A 17109-nucleotide genomic window follows, 5' to 3' on the forward strand; every position below is an offset into this window, starting at 1 on the left:
ACACAAATAACCACCCAGAGATGTCGGGGAACATAGGGTCTAATGAGAGGGAGGAACTGAATGAAATCAGTATTTGTAGGGAAATGGTGTTAAGGAAATTGACAGGATTGAAGGCTGATAAATCCCCAGGGCCTGTTAATCTACATCCTAGGGTACTTAAGGAAGTGGCCCTAGAAATAGTAGATGCATTGCTGGTCATCTTCCAAAATTCTATAGATTTTGGAACAGTTCCCATGGATTGGAGCGTAGCTAATGTTACCCCACTATTCCAAAAACGTGGTAGAGAGAAAACGGGGAATTATAGACCGGTAAGCCTGACATCGGTAGTGGAGAAAATGCTAGATTTGAGGGAGAGGGGGACAATAACTGAGGAGAGAGAACCGTTAATAATATCAGCTAACATGGGAACCAGAAAAGGAAATTGGGTGGTTAGCAGTTTGGGTCGATGAAAAGGGTAACCATTGAGCAGCAGCAGAGTATGTGAGATGTACTGACAGGCCTTCCAAGCACACTGACCACGATTGTAGAGAGAATGGAGGAGACTGCCTCAAAATGAGTGTGATAATGTTTCAGGGCATTGCGATGATGTCTTCTTGCATGGATAGAGCAGTCAACCCCATGGAACATCAAACGCGGCAATCAAATGAGTCCATGCCCATCTTGACCATGGCTGTGCAGACTCTGGATGCCAACATATCTATCGCCTTACATAGGATGACAGAAAGCTTAACCTTGGCCTTACTGCGGTGCACTGACCGTCAACAAAGTCCTCTGCAGCAGAGTGGTAGCAGTGAAGTGTGGCTGGACCATGAGTGGGATGATGAGTGCAAAAAGGGACGTGGATGTTGGAACTCCACTCAAAGTGCTTCCACTTCTCACCCGTTGCAGTATTTCCACGAGTTTGAATCATCCCCCTCAATGGCCATCATGTCTTCGCCTTGCTTTCACTGGCAAGTTTCAGGAAGCCCGGGAAACCTGGTGGATGAGCCGTTAAATTTGAAAGTCACTTGAAATATCGCTGCAGTTGAGCGATTAGCATATGTTAATAGGCAACACGCCTCTCCTGAAGAGTTTGCGCGAAGGCAGCCTAACGAGCTTGAGTTAAACGAGGAAGTCAGGGGGTTGCAGCCGGCTTTCCAGCGCACTCGCATTTTTCCTGGTTTTCACCCCCCACCCGTACCCAAACCCACGCGCTCCTTGAGGTTAAAATTCCCCCCTCTATCTCTGCGGATACCTGTGCTTATCTTGCATCATCGTGCAGAGGGGAAAAATCAATTTATCCGTGCACTTGAAGCACCGCAATGTTGGGTTTGTTTAGCAGGCTGGGGCTGGGGAGTGATACAGATGATGCTGCAACTAAAAATAATCCCTCAATTAGCATCTGTAACTGAGGAAATCACTTCAGAACAGTGAAGATGGTGAGAACCAAGGAGTCAATCCACCTTGTGGGGAATAACAAATACAAATAAAAAGAAAAATCATGAATGATGGACGTGCACAGCATTAGCATTTGAAAGAGAAAAGGTAGGTTAATGCTTCAGGAGGGACTTTCCATCTGATTAGCATTCCCGTGCATAGATATACCCTTGGGGCCCGGGTCACCAGCGGATTTCCCTCCTGTCCGTCTCAATTACTGTCATTTCCTGGGACCACCATGGGAATAGTAGCAGTAGGCCCTGGGAGCAATCGTAATGACCCTGGGTTCTCAAATTAAGGTGGCAAGTGGGTTCTGCTTGTAGCATACTCTTCGACATCCATATCCACCCCACCACCACCTCCCCCCCCGCCCCCACCACTTATCATCTTGTGTAGGCCTCAATCTCTGCCAATATCTACCATAGAATGCCAGTGTTCCAATCTTGGGGGGACTGCTGCTCCGTTAACTGGCCGGTCTCCTCTTGTGCTGCTGCAACTGCATCCCCACTTCAGCTCTGCCGGGATTTCGAGGACAGGCAATGGCAGATTCCTTCTTGGTGGTGGGAATCTTGTGGGGAGCTCACCATGCATACGGGATGAACCTTGAACCAGGAAATTGGGTCAGGGTTCCAGCAGTAACAGAGGGCCAGGTGCAAGTCCTTCCCCACCAGAACACCAGCGCTGGGAGGACATTCCCAGTGCACATTTTCCAAAGAGCAGGGAGGTTATGCTAGAACTGTATAAAACACTAGTTATGCCACACTTACAGTATTGTGTGCAGTTCTGGTCACCACATTACAGGAAAGATGTGATTGCACTAGAGAGGGTACAGAGGAGATTTACGAGGATGTTGCCAGGGCTGGGAAATTTTAGCTATGAGGAAAGATTGGATAGGCTGGGGTTGTTTTCTTTGAAATGAGGAGGCTGAGGGGAGATTTAATTGAGGTGTATAAAATTATGAGGGGCCTAGATAGAGTGGCTAGGAAGGATCTATTTCCTTTAGCAGAGAGATCAATAACGGGGGGCATAGATTTAAAGTAATTCGTAGGAGGATTAGAGGGGAGACGAGAACTCTTTTCACCCAGAGGGTGGTGGGGGTCTGGAACGCACTGCCTGAAAGGGTGGTAGAGGCAGAAACCCTCATCACATTTAAAAAGTACATGGATATGTACTTGAAGTGCTGTAACCTACAGGGCTATGGACCAAGAGCGGAAAAGTGGGATTAGGCTGGATAGCTCTTTTTGGCTGGCAGAGACACGACGGGCCGAATGGCCTCCTTCTGTGCCATAAATTTCTTTGATTCTATGTATGTGCCCGTCGTGTCATTAGAAGTCTGATATTTATGGGGCATTCTCCCATCTTTCATTGAAAGGGGTATTTCACCCTCTTAAGCTGCTTTTGTCTTGCACTAAGATCTGTACTAATGATAAGGGTCTCGCACAACTAGCCGAGTAGGAGAAATGCCCTAAGAATTGCTTTAAATGTGTCCTCAAACTTTAGTCAGTAATCATACTGAACGCTAGGAAAGTAAAGTAAAGAGCTAATGCTAGTTTATCTATGAAGATGTATACAAAAAAAACATTCCTTAACAGGGACAGAAGACTTTAAGACCACAGGCCAGGAGATGGCTTATTGAGGAGGACACATCCTGCCTTGTCTGCAACTGTGTCAGGCCCTTTGTTCGCAAAGACCTGAAGCAGTAAACAAGCAAGCTGGCATGTCTAGGTGCCAGCGGTTCATTGATTTGCAGGTCATTAAGGGTACCAACAGGGCTGTGTGAGGTGATTAACATCAGAAGGGCTGAACTCTTCTAACACATGTACAAAAGCAAAATACTGCGGATGCTGGAAATCTGAAATAAAAACAGAAAATGCTGGAAATACTCAACAGGTCAGGCAGCATCTGTGGAGAGAGAAACAGAGTTAACGTTTCAGGTCTGGGACCCTTCATCAGAACTGGAAAAAGCTGGAGATCGAACAGGTTTTTAAGCAAGTGCAGGAGCTGGGAGAGGGGGGAGGGGGGGAAAGAACAAAAGGGGAAGGGCTGTGATAGGATGGAAGGCAGGAGAGATTAAGAGACATTAAGAGATGGTGCAAGGCAAAAGGAGATGGTAATGGGACAAGATAAGAAACAAAAGATGGCTCTAATTGAAGTGTAAATGGCACTGGCAGAAGAAGAGATAGCTGCCATGTGGGAGAGAAAAAAATATATAATAAAATATATGAAAAAAAAAGGATGGGGCAGAGGTTATGGTCTGAAATTGTTGAACTTTGTGTTGAGTCCAGAAAGCTGTAAAGTGCCTAATCGAAAGATGAGGTGCTGTTCCTCGCGCTTACGTTGAGCTTCATTGGAACAGTGTAAGAGACCGAGGACGGTGAGGTCTGAGTGGGAGTGGAGCTGAGAATTAAAGTGACAGGCGACCAGAAGCTCAGGGTCACCCTTACGGACTAAATGGAGGTGTTCCGCAAAGCGATCACCCAATCTGCGTTTGGTCTCCCCAATGTAGAGGAGACCGCATCGTGAGCAGCGAATACAGTATACTAAATTGCAAGAAGTACAAGTAAATCACTGTTTCACCTGGAAGGAGTGTTCGGGGCACTGGACAGTGGGAAGGGTGGAGGGAAAAGGGCAGGTGTTGCATCTCCTGCGCTTGCACGGGAAGGTGCTGGGCAAAGTGGAAGGGGTGTTGGGGGTGATAGAGGAGTGGACCAGGGTGTCGCGGAGGGAGCGGTCCCCTCGGAATGCTGAAAGGGGAGGTGAGGGGAAGATGTGTTTGGTGGTGGGATCACACTGGAGGTGGCGGAAATGACGGAGGATGATCCGTTGAATGTGGAGGCTGGTGGGGTGAAAGGTGAGGACAAGGGGAACCTTAACGTGGTTCCAGGAGGGAGGGGAAAGGGTGAGAGCAGAAATGCGGGAAATAGAACGGACACGGTCAAGGGCCGTGTCAACCACGGTAGAGGAGAATCCTCGGTTGAGGAAAAAGGAAGACATGTCGGCAGCACTGGTATGGAAGGTGGCATTGTCAGAGCAGATGCGGCACAGACAGAGAAACTGGGAGAATGGAATAGAGTCCTTACAGGAAGCGGGGTGGGAGGAAGTGTAGTCCAGGTAGCTGTGGGAGTCAGTGGGCTTGTAGTGAATGTTTATCAATAGCCTATCCCCAGAGATGGAGACAGTGAAGTCGAGGAAGGGAAGGGAAGAGTCGGGGATGGACCATGTGAAGGTGAGGGAAGGGTGGAAATTGGAAGCAAAGTGAATGAAATTTTCTAGTTCAGGGCGAGAGCAGGAAACAGCACCGATACAGTCATCAATGTACCGGAAAAAGAGGTGAGGGAGGGGACCTGAGTAGGACTGGAACAAAGAATGTTCCACATACCCCACAAAAAGGCAGGCATAGCTAGGACCCATGCGGGTTCCCATAGCAACACCTTTAATTTGGAGGAAGTGAGTGGAGTCAAAGGAGAAGTTGTTCAATGTGAGAACAAGTTCAGCCAGGCGGAAGAGGGTGGTGGTGGATGGGAACTGGTTGGGCCTCTGCTTAAAGAAGAAGCGGAGTGCACTCAGGCCATCCTGGTGGGGATGGAGGTGTGGAGGGATTGGACGTCCATAGTGAAAAGGAGACGGTTGGGGCCAGGAATCTGGAAATTGTTAAAGTGACGGAGGGCGTCGTAAGAGTCATGGATGTAGGTGGGAAGAGACTGGACAAGGGGAGAAAAGATAGAGTCGAGATAGGAAGAGATAAGTTCCATGGGGCAAGAACAGGCTGAAACGATGGGTCTACCGGGGCCTGTTTGTGGATCTTGGGAAGGAGGTAGAAGCAGGCTGTACGAGGTTGGGGAATTATAAGGTTGACGGCCATGGGGGGAAGATCTCCAGAGGAGATTAGGTCAGTGATGGTCTGGAAATGGTGGCTTGATGTTCGGTAGTGGGGTCATGGTCCAGGCAGAGGTAAGATAAGGTGTCGGCGAGTTGGCGTTCAGCCTCCGCTAGGTTGAGGCCAGTTCGCCAAACAACAACAGCACCATCCTTGTCAGGAGGTTTAATGACAATGTTGGGGTTGGATCTGAGAGAATGGAGTGCTGCAAGTTCAGAGGGAGATAGGTTGGAGTGAGTGAGGGGAGCAGAGAAATTGAGACGGCCGATGTCACGCCGGCAGTTTGCAATGAAAAGATCTAGAGAGGTTAAGAGGCCAGAGGGAGGGGTCCAGTTGGAACGAGAATTCTGAAAATGGGAGAAAGGGCCAGCTGTGTGGGGGGAGGACTCCTGGCCAAAGAAGTGGGCATGGAGTTGAAGGCGGCAGAAAAAGAGCTCAGCATCTAACACATGCATTGGTCAATTAAATTGGGGAGGTTTCTTTGGAAATTAAGGATATATAAGTTAGTCTTTTTGACACTAAAGTTCAGGTTCCGTTCTCAGTCCTCAGTTTCAGTCTTCGGTCCCTAGTTCCCATCCTTTCATTTATACTTTGTTTAGTATATATAAAAAGGGTGACATTGTCCTAAATAAGGGGGGAGAGGGTCCCGGTGGAGAGAAATTTAGAATGCTAAAGAGAAAAGACCAGGAAGCAGTGCAGGAAAGTGATTGGGGTAAGGATAGCCAGATTGTGTCAGGAAGGGACAGAGCGAACAAATAAAGGAGTGCACTAACAAATAGGGTCCGGGTGAGAGAAACTGGTAATAGGACAAATAGGGCCATAGTACAAAAAAAAGTTAAGATGTCTAAAATGTTAAAAAGACAAATCTAAAGGCACTGCATTTGAATGCACGAAGCATTTGTAATAAGGTAGACGAATTAACAATGCAAATAGATGTAAACGGATACGATATAATTGCGATTACGGAGACATGCCTGCAGGGTGACCAAGGCTGGGAGCTGAATATCCAAGGATATTCGATATTTAGGAAGGACAGGCAAAAAGGAAAAGAAGGTGGGGTGGCCTTGTTAGTAAAGGATGAATTCAGAGCAATAGTGAGAAAGGATACTGGCTCAGAAAATAAAGATGTAGAATTAGTCTGGGTGGAGCTAAGAAGCACCAAGGGGCAGAAAACATTGGCGGGAGTTGTCTATAGGCCTCCAAACAGTAGTGGTAATGTAGGGGATGGCATCAAATAGGAAATTAGAGATGCATGTAACAAGGGTACTACAGTAATCATGGGTGACTTTAATCTACATATAGACTGGCCAAACCAAATTAGCAATAATACTGTGGAGGATAAATTCCTGGAGTGTGTACGAGATGGTTTTTAGACCAGTATGTTGAGGAGCCAATTAGGGAACAGGCTATCCTAGATTGGGTATTGTGCAATGAGAAGGGGTTAATTAATAATCTTGTTGTACGGGGTCCTTTAGGGAATCTTCATTAAGATGGAAAGTGAAGAAGTCCAATCTGAAACTAGGGTCCTAAATCTAAACAAAGGAAACTACAAAGGTATGAGGAGTGAGTTGGCTATGATAGATTGGGGAGCTTCATTAAAAGGCATGATGGTGGATAGGCAATGGCTAACATTTAAGGAACGAATGCATGAATTGCAACAGTTATACATTCCTTTCTGGCGCAAAAACACAAAAGGAAAAGCGGCCCAACCATGGCTAACAAAAGAAATTTAGGACAGTATTAGATCCAAAGAGGAGTCATATAAAGTTACCAGAAAAAGTAGCAAGCCTGAGGATTGGGAGCAGTTTAGAGATCAGCAAAAAAGGACCAAGAGATTGATTAAGAGGCGAAAAATAGAGTATGAGATTAAACTTGCAAGGAACATAAAAGCAGATTGTAAAAGCTTCTACAAGTATGTAAAAAAAAAGATTAGTGAAGACAAATGTAGGTCCCTTACAGTCAGAAACGGGAGAATTTATAATGGGGAACATATAAAATTCTGACAGGGCTAGACAGACTGGATGCAGGAAGGATGTTTCCCCTGGCTGGGGTGTCTAGAACGAGGGGTCACATTCTCAGGATACGGGGTAGGACATTTAGGACTGAGATGAGGAGAAATTTCTTCACTCAGAGGGTGGTGAACCTGCGGAATTCTCTACCACAGAAGACTATGGAGGCCAAGTCACTGAATATATTTAAGAAGGAGATAGATAGATTTCTAGACACAAAAGGCATCAAGGGGTATGGGGAGAGAGCAGGAATATGGTATTGAGCTAGAGGATCAGCCATGATCATATTGAATGGCGGAGCAGGCTCGAAGGCTGAATGGTCTACTCCTGCTCCTATTTTTCTATGTTTCTGTGAAAGGGTATCTCTGACAGAGCAAGTGATTATAGAAGTTAAGATTCTACGCCGATACCAGTCAGATACAGACGTATATAAATGTGTCACTTAGATGCACAAGTTTCTCTGAAATCAAGGGAGGTGAAATTTAAGCCAGCTCGTCCAGAGACAGCTACCAACACAGAAGGTGAATTTATTCAGGAACAGAGGATCCAGGAGGAAACAGTAACAACTCTACAAATGGGGGTTGATTACTTTGATGTCTTAGGAGGCAAACGCCATACTTCCGAAGTAAGGCGAAGCAAACAGTCCATCTGCACCAGCTCATAAGAACGAGGTTGTATAAGTTCTGGAAATATTGCTAACTGGAAGCATATAGACTTTAATCTATTCAATAGATTAATGTTGTTAACGTGTTTGCTCTCTACGGAGTCTAATCCTAAATTAATCTCACCAATTTATATCAATCTCAGACACTGATCTCAAGTGTATATTTATAATCAGCAAACTACAGCTGAATTACCGGCACATAACTGAACCGCCATTGTAACCTCTGTTAGTTATTTTGTCAATTAACCCTATGTATTAATCATTTGTCTACTCACTGGGGATGGAATATGACTTGGGCGGTAGCACAAAGTTGACTTCAATGGAAAAGAAAATCGGGCGGAGTGCCAATTTGCTATCGCCCGTGTTGCACTACTGCGCAACATTAATTTCACCCCAGTGTTAAAGTGCTGCTAACTATGATTCTAAGGTTAATAAACAGTTGTCAGGTCATTGGCCGTGTGGTTGATAATGAAGAAGAAAGCTGCAGACTGCAGGAAGATATCAGTGGACTGGTCAGGTGGGCAGAACAGTGGCAAATGGAATTCAATCTGGAGAAGTGTGAGGTAATGCATTTGGGGAGGGCTAACAAGGCAAGGGAATACACTATAAATGGTAAGACACTGAGAGTGCAGAAGATCTGAGGGACCTTGGAGTGCATGTCCATAGATCCCTGAAGGTAGCAGGACAGGTAGATAAGGTGGTTAAGAAGGCATACGGGATACTTGCCTTTATTAGTCGAGGCACAGAATATAAGAGCAGGGGGGTTATGCTTGAACTGTATAAAACTCTAGTTAGGCCGCAGCTAGAATACTGCGTGCAGTTCTGGTCACCACATTACAGGAAGGATGTGTTTGCACTAGAGAGGGTACAGAGGAGATTTACGAGGATGTTGCCTGGACTGGGGAATTTTAGCTATGAAGAAAGATTGGATAGGCTGGGGTTGTTTTCTTTGGAACAGAGGAGGCTGAGGGGAGACCTAATTGAGGTGTATAAAATTATGAGGGGCCTAGATAGAGTGGATAGGAAGGACCTATTTTCCTTAGCAGAAGGGTTAATAACCAGGGGGCATAGATTTAAAGTAATTGGTTGGAGGTTTAGAGGGGATTTGAGGAGAAATGTTTTCACCCAGAGGGTGGTGGGGGTCTGGAACTCACTGCCTGAAAGGCTGGTAGAGGCAGAGACCCTCATCACATTTAAAAAGTATTTGGATATGCACTTGAAGTGCCATAACCTACAAGGTTATGGACCAAATGCTTGAAAGTGGGATGAGGGTGGATAGCTCTTTGTTGGCCGGTAAGGACAAGATGGGCCGATGGCCTCCTTCTGTGCTGTAAATTTCTATGATTCTATGATTCTATGACTCTGTTAGTGCCAGGTGTGGCTCAGTTGGTAGCACACTCACCCCTGAGTCAGAAGGTTGTGGGTTCAAGTCCCACTCCAGGGACTTAAACACATAAAGCTGGGCTGACACTCCAGTGCAGTGCTGAGGGAATCCTGCACTGTTGAAGGTGCTGTCTTTCGGATGAGATGTTAAACCGAGGCCCTGTCTGCTCTCAGGTGGACGTAAAAGATCCCACAGCACTATTTCAAAAAAGAGCAGGGGAGTTATCCCCGGTGTCCTGGCTAATACTGATCCCAGTTACAGCTGCCGCCCAAAAGTGAACTTGCTGGGATTTGCTAAGGCTGGTGGCCAGGAAGACCTGATTTTACTGTATTTTCCCAGCCAATGGCCTTAGTGATTTCCAGCAAGTTTGCTCTCAAGTTGGGGCCGGCTGCATCAGAGGAGCCAGCATCGCTGGCATGGGCCTCGCACAATCTAACAGCAGCTTTAGAGTGTTGAACTGCTGAGCATCAGACTCCAGGCCTCAACCAATGCTCCGTCATCTGTAATGGAGGTACGAGCAGCTTTTATCAGCCACATGAGAATAAACATTGAACTGTTCGGGAAGTGGTGCCAGATGTGAAATAAGAGAGGCTGGAGAAATGTGCACTTAAAGGATTGTACTGTTTAATTGCAGGTTTGTTTAAATGCAGTCACAAGGTGGCAGTAACAACCACAAACCGATCCTCTGCTGGAGTAAGAAATGGATAGGAAAATTAATTAATTATTGTAATTTGCCCTTGGAGAATGGTTATAAATGTATTCAATATTTTTATAGTCATCTACATAATTTACAAAACCTTACAAAAATGACATGCAAAGCTTATCTTATTATAGCCTAGAAACCACTGTGATGATATTAACAGCTGAACACTTAACCGACACATAAAACATTGCACTGCCCGCTATTTTAATATAGAAATGAAATATCATATGAATGGGTCAAGCATTCATCATCTAATTTGGTCAACAGTAATTTTCAGACTTACGTCCCATTGATGTAAAAATGAATCTTTCACCAGTTTAAATTTTTAAAAGGTGAAGTTTAAAAACAAATGCCATCAGATTGTTAATATAACTGAAGTGAAACGGCCGCAATGGAACACCCAGTGATGTCATTTTTTTTTGGTTGCTGTGCTATTCTAAGCTGGACATCAATACACTTTAATATTTAATAGTCACTTCATTATATGTTAAATGAAGGTGGATGTATTAATTTATTTTTCAATCGCAGTCTACAAATACAGAAATCTAATTGACTGAATGCTTCATCTTCTAATTCAGTGGAAGACAGTCTGACCTAGATAATGGGGAAATGCCCTTTTAACCTCTTCAACAACAACAACAATAACAACTTGCATTTATATAGCACCTTTAACATAATAAAACATCCCAAGGCGCTTCACAGGAGTGTTATCAAAACCAAAATTTGACACCGAACCATATAAGGAGATGTTAGGGTAGATGAACAAAAGCTTGGGCAAAGAGGTAGGTTTTAAGGAGTGTCTTAAAGGAGGAAAGAGAAGTAGAGAGGCAGAGAGGTTTAGGGAAGGAATTCCAGAGCTTAGGACGTAGGCAGCTGAAGATATGGCCACCAACGGTACAGCGATTAAAATCGAGGAAGTTCAAGAGGCCAGATTTGGTGGAGCGCAGATATCTTGGGAGGTTGTGGGGGGGGGGGGTGGAGGGGGAGGGGGTTGTACGACTGGAGGAGATTAGAGAGATAGGGAGGGGCGAGGCCATGGAGGGATTTGAAAACAATGATGAGTATTTTAAAATTGAGGCATTGCTTAACTGGGAGCCAATGTAGGTCAGCGAGCACAGGGGAGATGTGTGAGCGGAACTTAGTACGAGTTAGGACATGGGGGGCAGAGTTTTGGATAACCTCAAGTTTATGGAGGGTAGAACTAGGGAGGCCGACCCGGAGTGCGTTAGAATAGTCAAGACTAGAAGTAACAAAGGCAGGGATGAGGGCTTCAGCAGAAGATGAGCTGAGGCAAGGGCAGAGACGGGCGGTGTTACAGAGGTGGAAATAGGTGGTCTTAGTGATGGAGTGTTTAAGTGTAGCAATGGTGGCAGAGAGAACTTCACCACCATTTAAGATGGACAACAATTCTTGAAAGTTGTAAAGGACCAGAAAAACAGTTCTCTAGTAGCTAAAATAGTAGCGAGAAAGAACACATTAAATATTAAGGTCTATTGATGCCCAACTCAGGATATCATAACATTCAAAATAAAAATGTGCTGAATGGGTTTTCCATTGAGGCAGCCCTGCTTTCTGCTAAATCAATAGACTGATGTCAGTTTTTTTTACTTTCATTTTTTAAAGATGTAAACTGCTAAAAGATTCAGTTTTATATCAGTGTAATATAATCAGGTAAATGTTGTAATAATACTCTGCTGGGAGCTGAGGATTACAGATCAATTGAAGAACTCAACCTGCATTTCATTTTGCTGGTTGAGTCTCACACCCTCCATTCTGTCTCAGTACAGAAAGCCATCCACCTACTTAAGAACTGTTGACAGTTCAAGTGCGCTGTAGTGTGACTGAGTCACGCCTGGTGACCACTAAGCACTAACCACTAGGCCCAAAAGGATTTCTGCCTCTTCATAATCAGGATGCTTCCTTCCGTAAGTGTCTCCGCAACTGACATCAATTCTCCTTTACGATCAGCTGACAGGAAGGTATGTTTGCAATGGAGGAAGATCTAGAAGGTCAAATCTTCCCTTCCCAAAGATCTAGAAGGTCAAATCTTCCCTTCCCAAGGGAGGACACGATCCTATCACAAACAGCTCCACATATTGACCTCAGCTAAAATAGGCAAATTACAGCATCACTGTGTCATGTGCATCTCAATGGCACTCAACCCGAGGTCTCCAATCTATAACCATCTCATTAGTTAGCACTGTAGTTGCTTGACTATCAGGCTACTGGGTCTTAATTACACAGGCAAGAGCTGAGGACAAGGTATGTGGACACTGGTGATTTTGCCCTGCTGGAGTTTTTTTTAAGAAAAGTTAGGGTTAGGAAACAAATGGGATTTCAATCAAACTTTCTAAATAAATGTTCTGAGTTGCCATACACTTTAATTTTACAACACAGTGAGAGTTGATCACTGTTTCTCTTTGCTCCACAGTGGTTTAATGTTCTCTAGTGCGCACATACACTAGTTATTTCTCCTCCACAATTGCTGGGTGTAAATGGTTGTGATTCTGGGCGATCTGACGGATTCATCTGTTTTTATTTGCACTGAAGAACTTATGTGCACACAGCTAATTGCAAATCTCATATATTTCTTTGTGAGGCAGGTGTACGTTGTACGCTTTACTCTTTTGCATAGCCTGCTTGCACAGCATCTTGGAATAAACAATGTTGGCTGTCAACTGAAACCTATGCTACTAACTGCTTTGTGAGTATGTGTTATTTTTTAAATTGTGTCGAAGACATATCTTGTCTCATAGCACAAATGAAAACTATTACAAAGAATTCTTTTTTTGCATAAAATTTTCCCCTTTTAAGGTTAAACTTCCCTGTGATTAAATATATACAGAACAGTGTCTATATTATGGTCTTGCACTGAAACATAGGGGGGAATTATAACATAGGTGAGCAGGCAGGAGTGGGTGCGGGTGGGGAGTTAAATGGGGGAGAATTGGAAGCGTGTCGGGAAACCGGCTCCAACTCACCCACTTCCGGGTTTTACCCGAGGTGGGACAAGGGGAGTGCAGCCAACCTGCTCCCAGGAGGTGGGTTGGCAATTTAAATATGATAATGAGGCTGGAAGCCTCGGATTTAACCTACTTTGCAGGTTTTACTGTCGCCGGCCAGGGTTCAAAATCATGAGGGGTCTAGACAGAGTAGATAGAGAGAAACTGTTCCCATTGGTGGAAGGGTCGAGAACCAGAGGATTTAAGGTGAGTGGCAGAAGAACCAAAGGCGACATGAGGAAAAACATGAGGCAGCGAGTGGTTAGGATCTAGAATGCACTGCCTGAAAGGGTGGTGGAGACAGACTCTATCGTGGCTTTCAAAAGGGAATTGGATAAGTACCTGAAGGAAAGAAAATTGCTGGGCTACGGGGAAAGGGCGGGGGGGTGGGACTAGCTGAAGTGCTCTTGCAGAGAGCTGGCACGGGCTCAACAGACCAAATGGCCTCCTTCTGTGTTATATGAGTCTATGATTCTATGGTTCCTGGGCCATGGGTATCCTGGCAGCTGCAGCGAGGCGAGGACAGCCTCGGGGAGTAGGTAAGTGGGCCAGGAGTAGCAGGAGTGCTTCCTCCCGGCCCTCCAAGCTACCCACTATCAGGCCCCCCCCCATACAAACCCCCGGGATTAGGGATCGGACCCCCTTGGGTCAGAGATCAGACCTACCTGGTCCTGCTGCCTCCTCTTAGAAAGAATGACTTGCATTTATATAGCGCCTTTCACGAACACCAGACATCAAAAAGCACTTTACAGCCAATGAAGTACTTTTTGAAGTGTAGTCACTGTTGTAATGTAGGAAACGCAGCAGCCAATTTGTACACAGCAAGCTCCCACAAACAGTAATGTGATAATGACCAGATAATCTGTTTTAGTGATGTTGATTGAGGGATAAATATTGGCCAGGACACCGGGGATAACTCCCCTGCTCTTCTTCGAAATAGAGCCATGGTATCTTTTACGTCCACCTGAGAGGGCAGACGGGGCCTCGGTTTAACATCTCATCTGAAAGACGGCACCTCCGACCTGGAGTATCAGCCTAGATTTTTGTGCTCAAGTCTCTGGAGTGGGACTTTAACCCACAACCCTCTGACTGAGAGGCGAGAGTGCCCGGCTGGAAGCCAAGCCTGTCAATCAGGCTGACTTCTGGGCAAGGAACCTGTCACTGACGTCAGACACACGCTGTGCAGTTAAATCGCCACAGTGTGCGGGGAAACCCAGACTTCCGTGTTCCTCACGCGCTACCGGACCGCCCCCCCTCCCCCCCCGCTCCCAACGGGTCTGCAGGTAAAAATTCCGGCCACGGTGGCTGAAGAACTATGAAAAAACATTGACAATCAGGCGCAAATAAACAAAAATTGGGTGACTGACTAGTTCTTACCACATTAGTCATTCTCTCATGTATTTCTACAAATAGAGCTGTAGAGGTAGATTTTCAACTTGCTACCCAGGCATAAAACTGGCACTGCAGATTGGCTTCCTGTTATAGACTTCAATGGAAATGGAAAAAGGCGGATTCTATAAGGGCACTCGATCCACTCTGCCACATATGCTCCCAAATGATAAAGGTGAAAATTTACCCCATAGGCTGTAAAAGTGTAACAAAAATATAAAATGTGTTCACTTTGCAGCCTTAGTGGTGACCATGTGTAACCAGTTTATTTGTTCTCCATTCACTGTTACATTTTGGTAGGTTTCCTTAATTGACAAAATCAAGAACTGAAGTGAGTCACCAGAGAATCCTATATTGAAATAGTCAGAATCTTCTACCGTTTACAATTCCAGTGTGTCAGGTTAATTCTGTGACCAAGTATTATGGAGTTGGAAATAATCTCTGGTTGCTACAGCTAACTAAACAATGCAAATGGTAATGTGTGTAATAACATAAATTTCTATTTGTACTTGTAGCAGAAATATAAACTAACTATATCCCTGTAGACACTTGTGTTGATCTCCTGTCAGTAGGCTTTGATTTTCTTTGCTTTTAGTCAACTATCAAAGCATTGTCCACCAAGCAACTGAATTTGTCTGATGTAACTGTGCAACACCCCTATGTCTCCATTCAAGTGTCCAGAGGAAACATGCATTACCCATATAAGTCTGGAAATTACTGCTGCAATATCTACAAACAAATGCTTTAAATGCTTGTGTGACATTCCTCTGTCTGCTATTTAAGTGGAGGCGTTAATGCCTGCATTAAAATGACTGCATTAGTGTTTGTCCACCCGGGTTCAAATCCGGCCTCGAGTGACTGTCTGTGTGGAGTTTGCACATTCTCCCCGTGTTTGCGTGGGTTTTCTCCGGGTGCTCCGGTTTCCTCCCACAGTCCAAAGATGTGCGGGTTAGGTTGATTGGCCATGATAAAAAATTGGCCCTTAGTGTTAGGGGGGATTAAATACGTGGGGTTACAGGGTTACGGGGATAGGGCTTGGGTGGGATGTCTGTCGGTGTAGGGCCTGGGTGCTAGGGTTTGGATGATCAGCCATGATCTCGTTGAATGGCGGAGCAGGCTCGAAGGGCCGAATGGCCTACTCCTGCTCCTATCTTCTATGTTTCTATGTCACCAACAGTGATTTCTACCAGAACAGCTTCCATTTATATAGTGCCTTTAAGGTATGAAATACCCCGAGGTACTTTGCAAATAGGTGTAAGGAAAATGGATGCCAAGCCTGGAGGGGATGTTTTAGGAGGGGTGACACAAAGCTTAGCCAAAGAGATGGGCCTTGAGGAGGTTTTTAATAGGTTGAAAGAGAGGTGGCAAGACAGAGGTGTTTAGGTAAGGAGCTCCAATGTGTAGGACCACGGAGGCTGGGAAAAGGAAGGGGGAGAGTTGCACAGAAGGCCGGAGTCGGAGGAATGGAACATTTGGGATGGGATATAAGACTCGAGGAGATTGAGAAGATGGGTGGGGCAAAGACATGGAGGGATTCATAGATAAGGACAAGGATTTTGGATGTGATTTGTTGAGGGACCAGGAGCCACACACTCTCATTTTATATTATTTGATTAGCTGATACACTGGGGGATTGGGAGTGGGCAATGTTGTGGAGGTGGAAGTAAGGACACCCTCAAGGACACCCTCAAAGCCTCCTTGAAAAAGTATAACATCCCCACCGACACCTGGGAATCCCTGGCCCAAGACCGCACAAAGTGGAGGAGAAGCATCCGGGAAGGCGCCGAACATCTCGAGTCTCTTCGCCGGGAGCAAGCGGAAGCCAAGCGCAGACAGCGCAAGGAGCGCACGTCAACCCAAGCACCCCACCCACCCGCCCCTTCAACCACCATCTGCCCCACCTGTGACAGAGACTGTAGGTCCCGCATTGGACTCATCAGTCACCTGCAAACTCATTTTTAATGTGGAAGCAAGTCATCCTCAGTTCCGAGGGACTGCCTAAGAAGAAGGGGAAAATAAGAAACCTTAGGCTATAATTGCCATTACTCAAGTATTAACCTGATGAAAAATGTCAATGCACATCTCCTTTCAACTGTAGACAACTACCTTCATTATTTAGTGAGAAAATCATTTCTGCACATTCTACTGTAACAGCAATATATTAATCATCAACCTTAATTAGCACAATACTACAGTAAGGTCTGCATTTTGCTTTTTGATCTGTGGTTCTCTCTTTCTCTCCATGATTGTAGCCTACTTTGTTGCATGGAACCTCATTCATGTTTCATCACCACTGTCCCAAATGCCAAAATGAACCATCCATGTTACGCACCATCGGATCACCAGCGCATACAGCTGCACACCTATTTGGTAGCTATTCCGTCGGGATGTTACCAGCTTTTACTATTCCCAACTAAAATTGTGAAAGAATAAAACCACCAAAATAAATAACAGATTTCTTTTTATATTGCTTGTACGGCTTTATGTCTAAATTTTATGCCGTTTTCCCAATGCTAAAACAGACAAAGTGATATACGGGTAAATACAGATGGGTAGATTTGACCTTCTAAGCTTCCAAAGCTCCCTGGACTCGGCAAAGGTCCCGGCAGACTGGAAAACTGCTAATGTAACACCCTTATTTAAAAAGGGCAGTAGACAGAAGGCT

At 45.2% G+C, this 17109-nt stretch overlaps 1 protein-coding gene across 14 annotated transcripts in view; it reads left to right on the plus strand.

Moving 5' to 3' along the window:
• Window positions 1–17109, plus strand: part of LOC147108783 (uncharacterized) — a 40882-nt gene that overhangs the window by 11648 nt on the left and 12125 nt on the right. For 2 of the 14 annotated variants that reach the window (XM_086005614.1, XM_086005611.1), the window contains exon 3: window positions 16697–16814. The exons of 6 other annotated variants lie outside the window; for them this stretch is intronic. The gene's annotated coding sequence lies outside the window, so the exon portion shown is untranslated. 6 more of the 14 variants (XM_086005613.1, XM_086005612.1, XM_086005620.1 and 3 more) reach the window with 6 other exon arrangements.

This window comes from Somniosus microcephalus, chromosome 13 (genome assembly GCF_052327205.1).
Source record: "Somniosus microcephalus isolate GS21.2 chromosome 13, FLI_Smic_1.0, whole genome shotgun sequence".
NCBI lineage: Eukaryota > Metazoa > Chordata > Chondrichthyes > Squaliformes > Somniosidae > Somniosus > Somniosus microcephalus.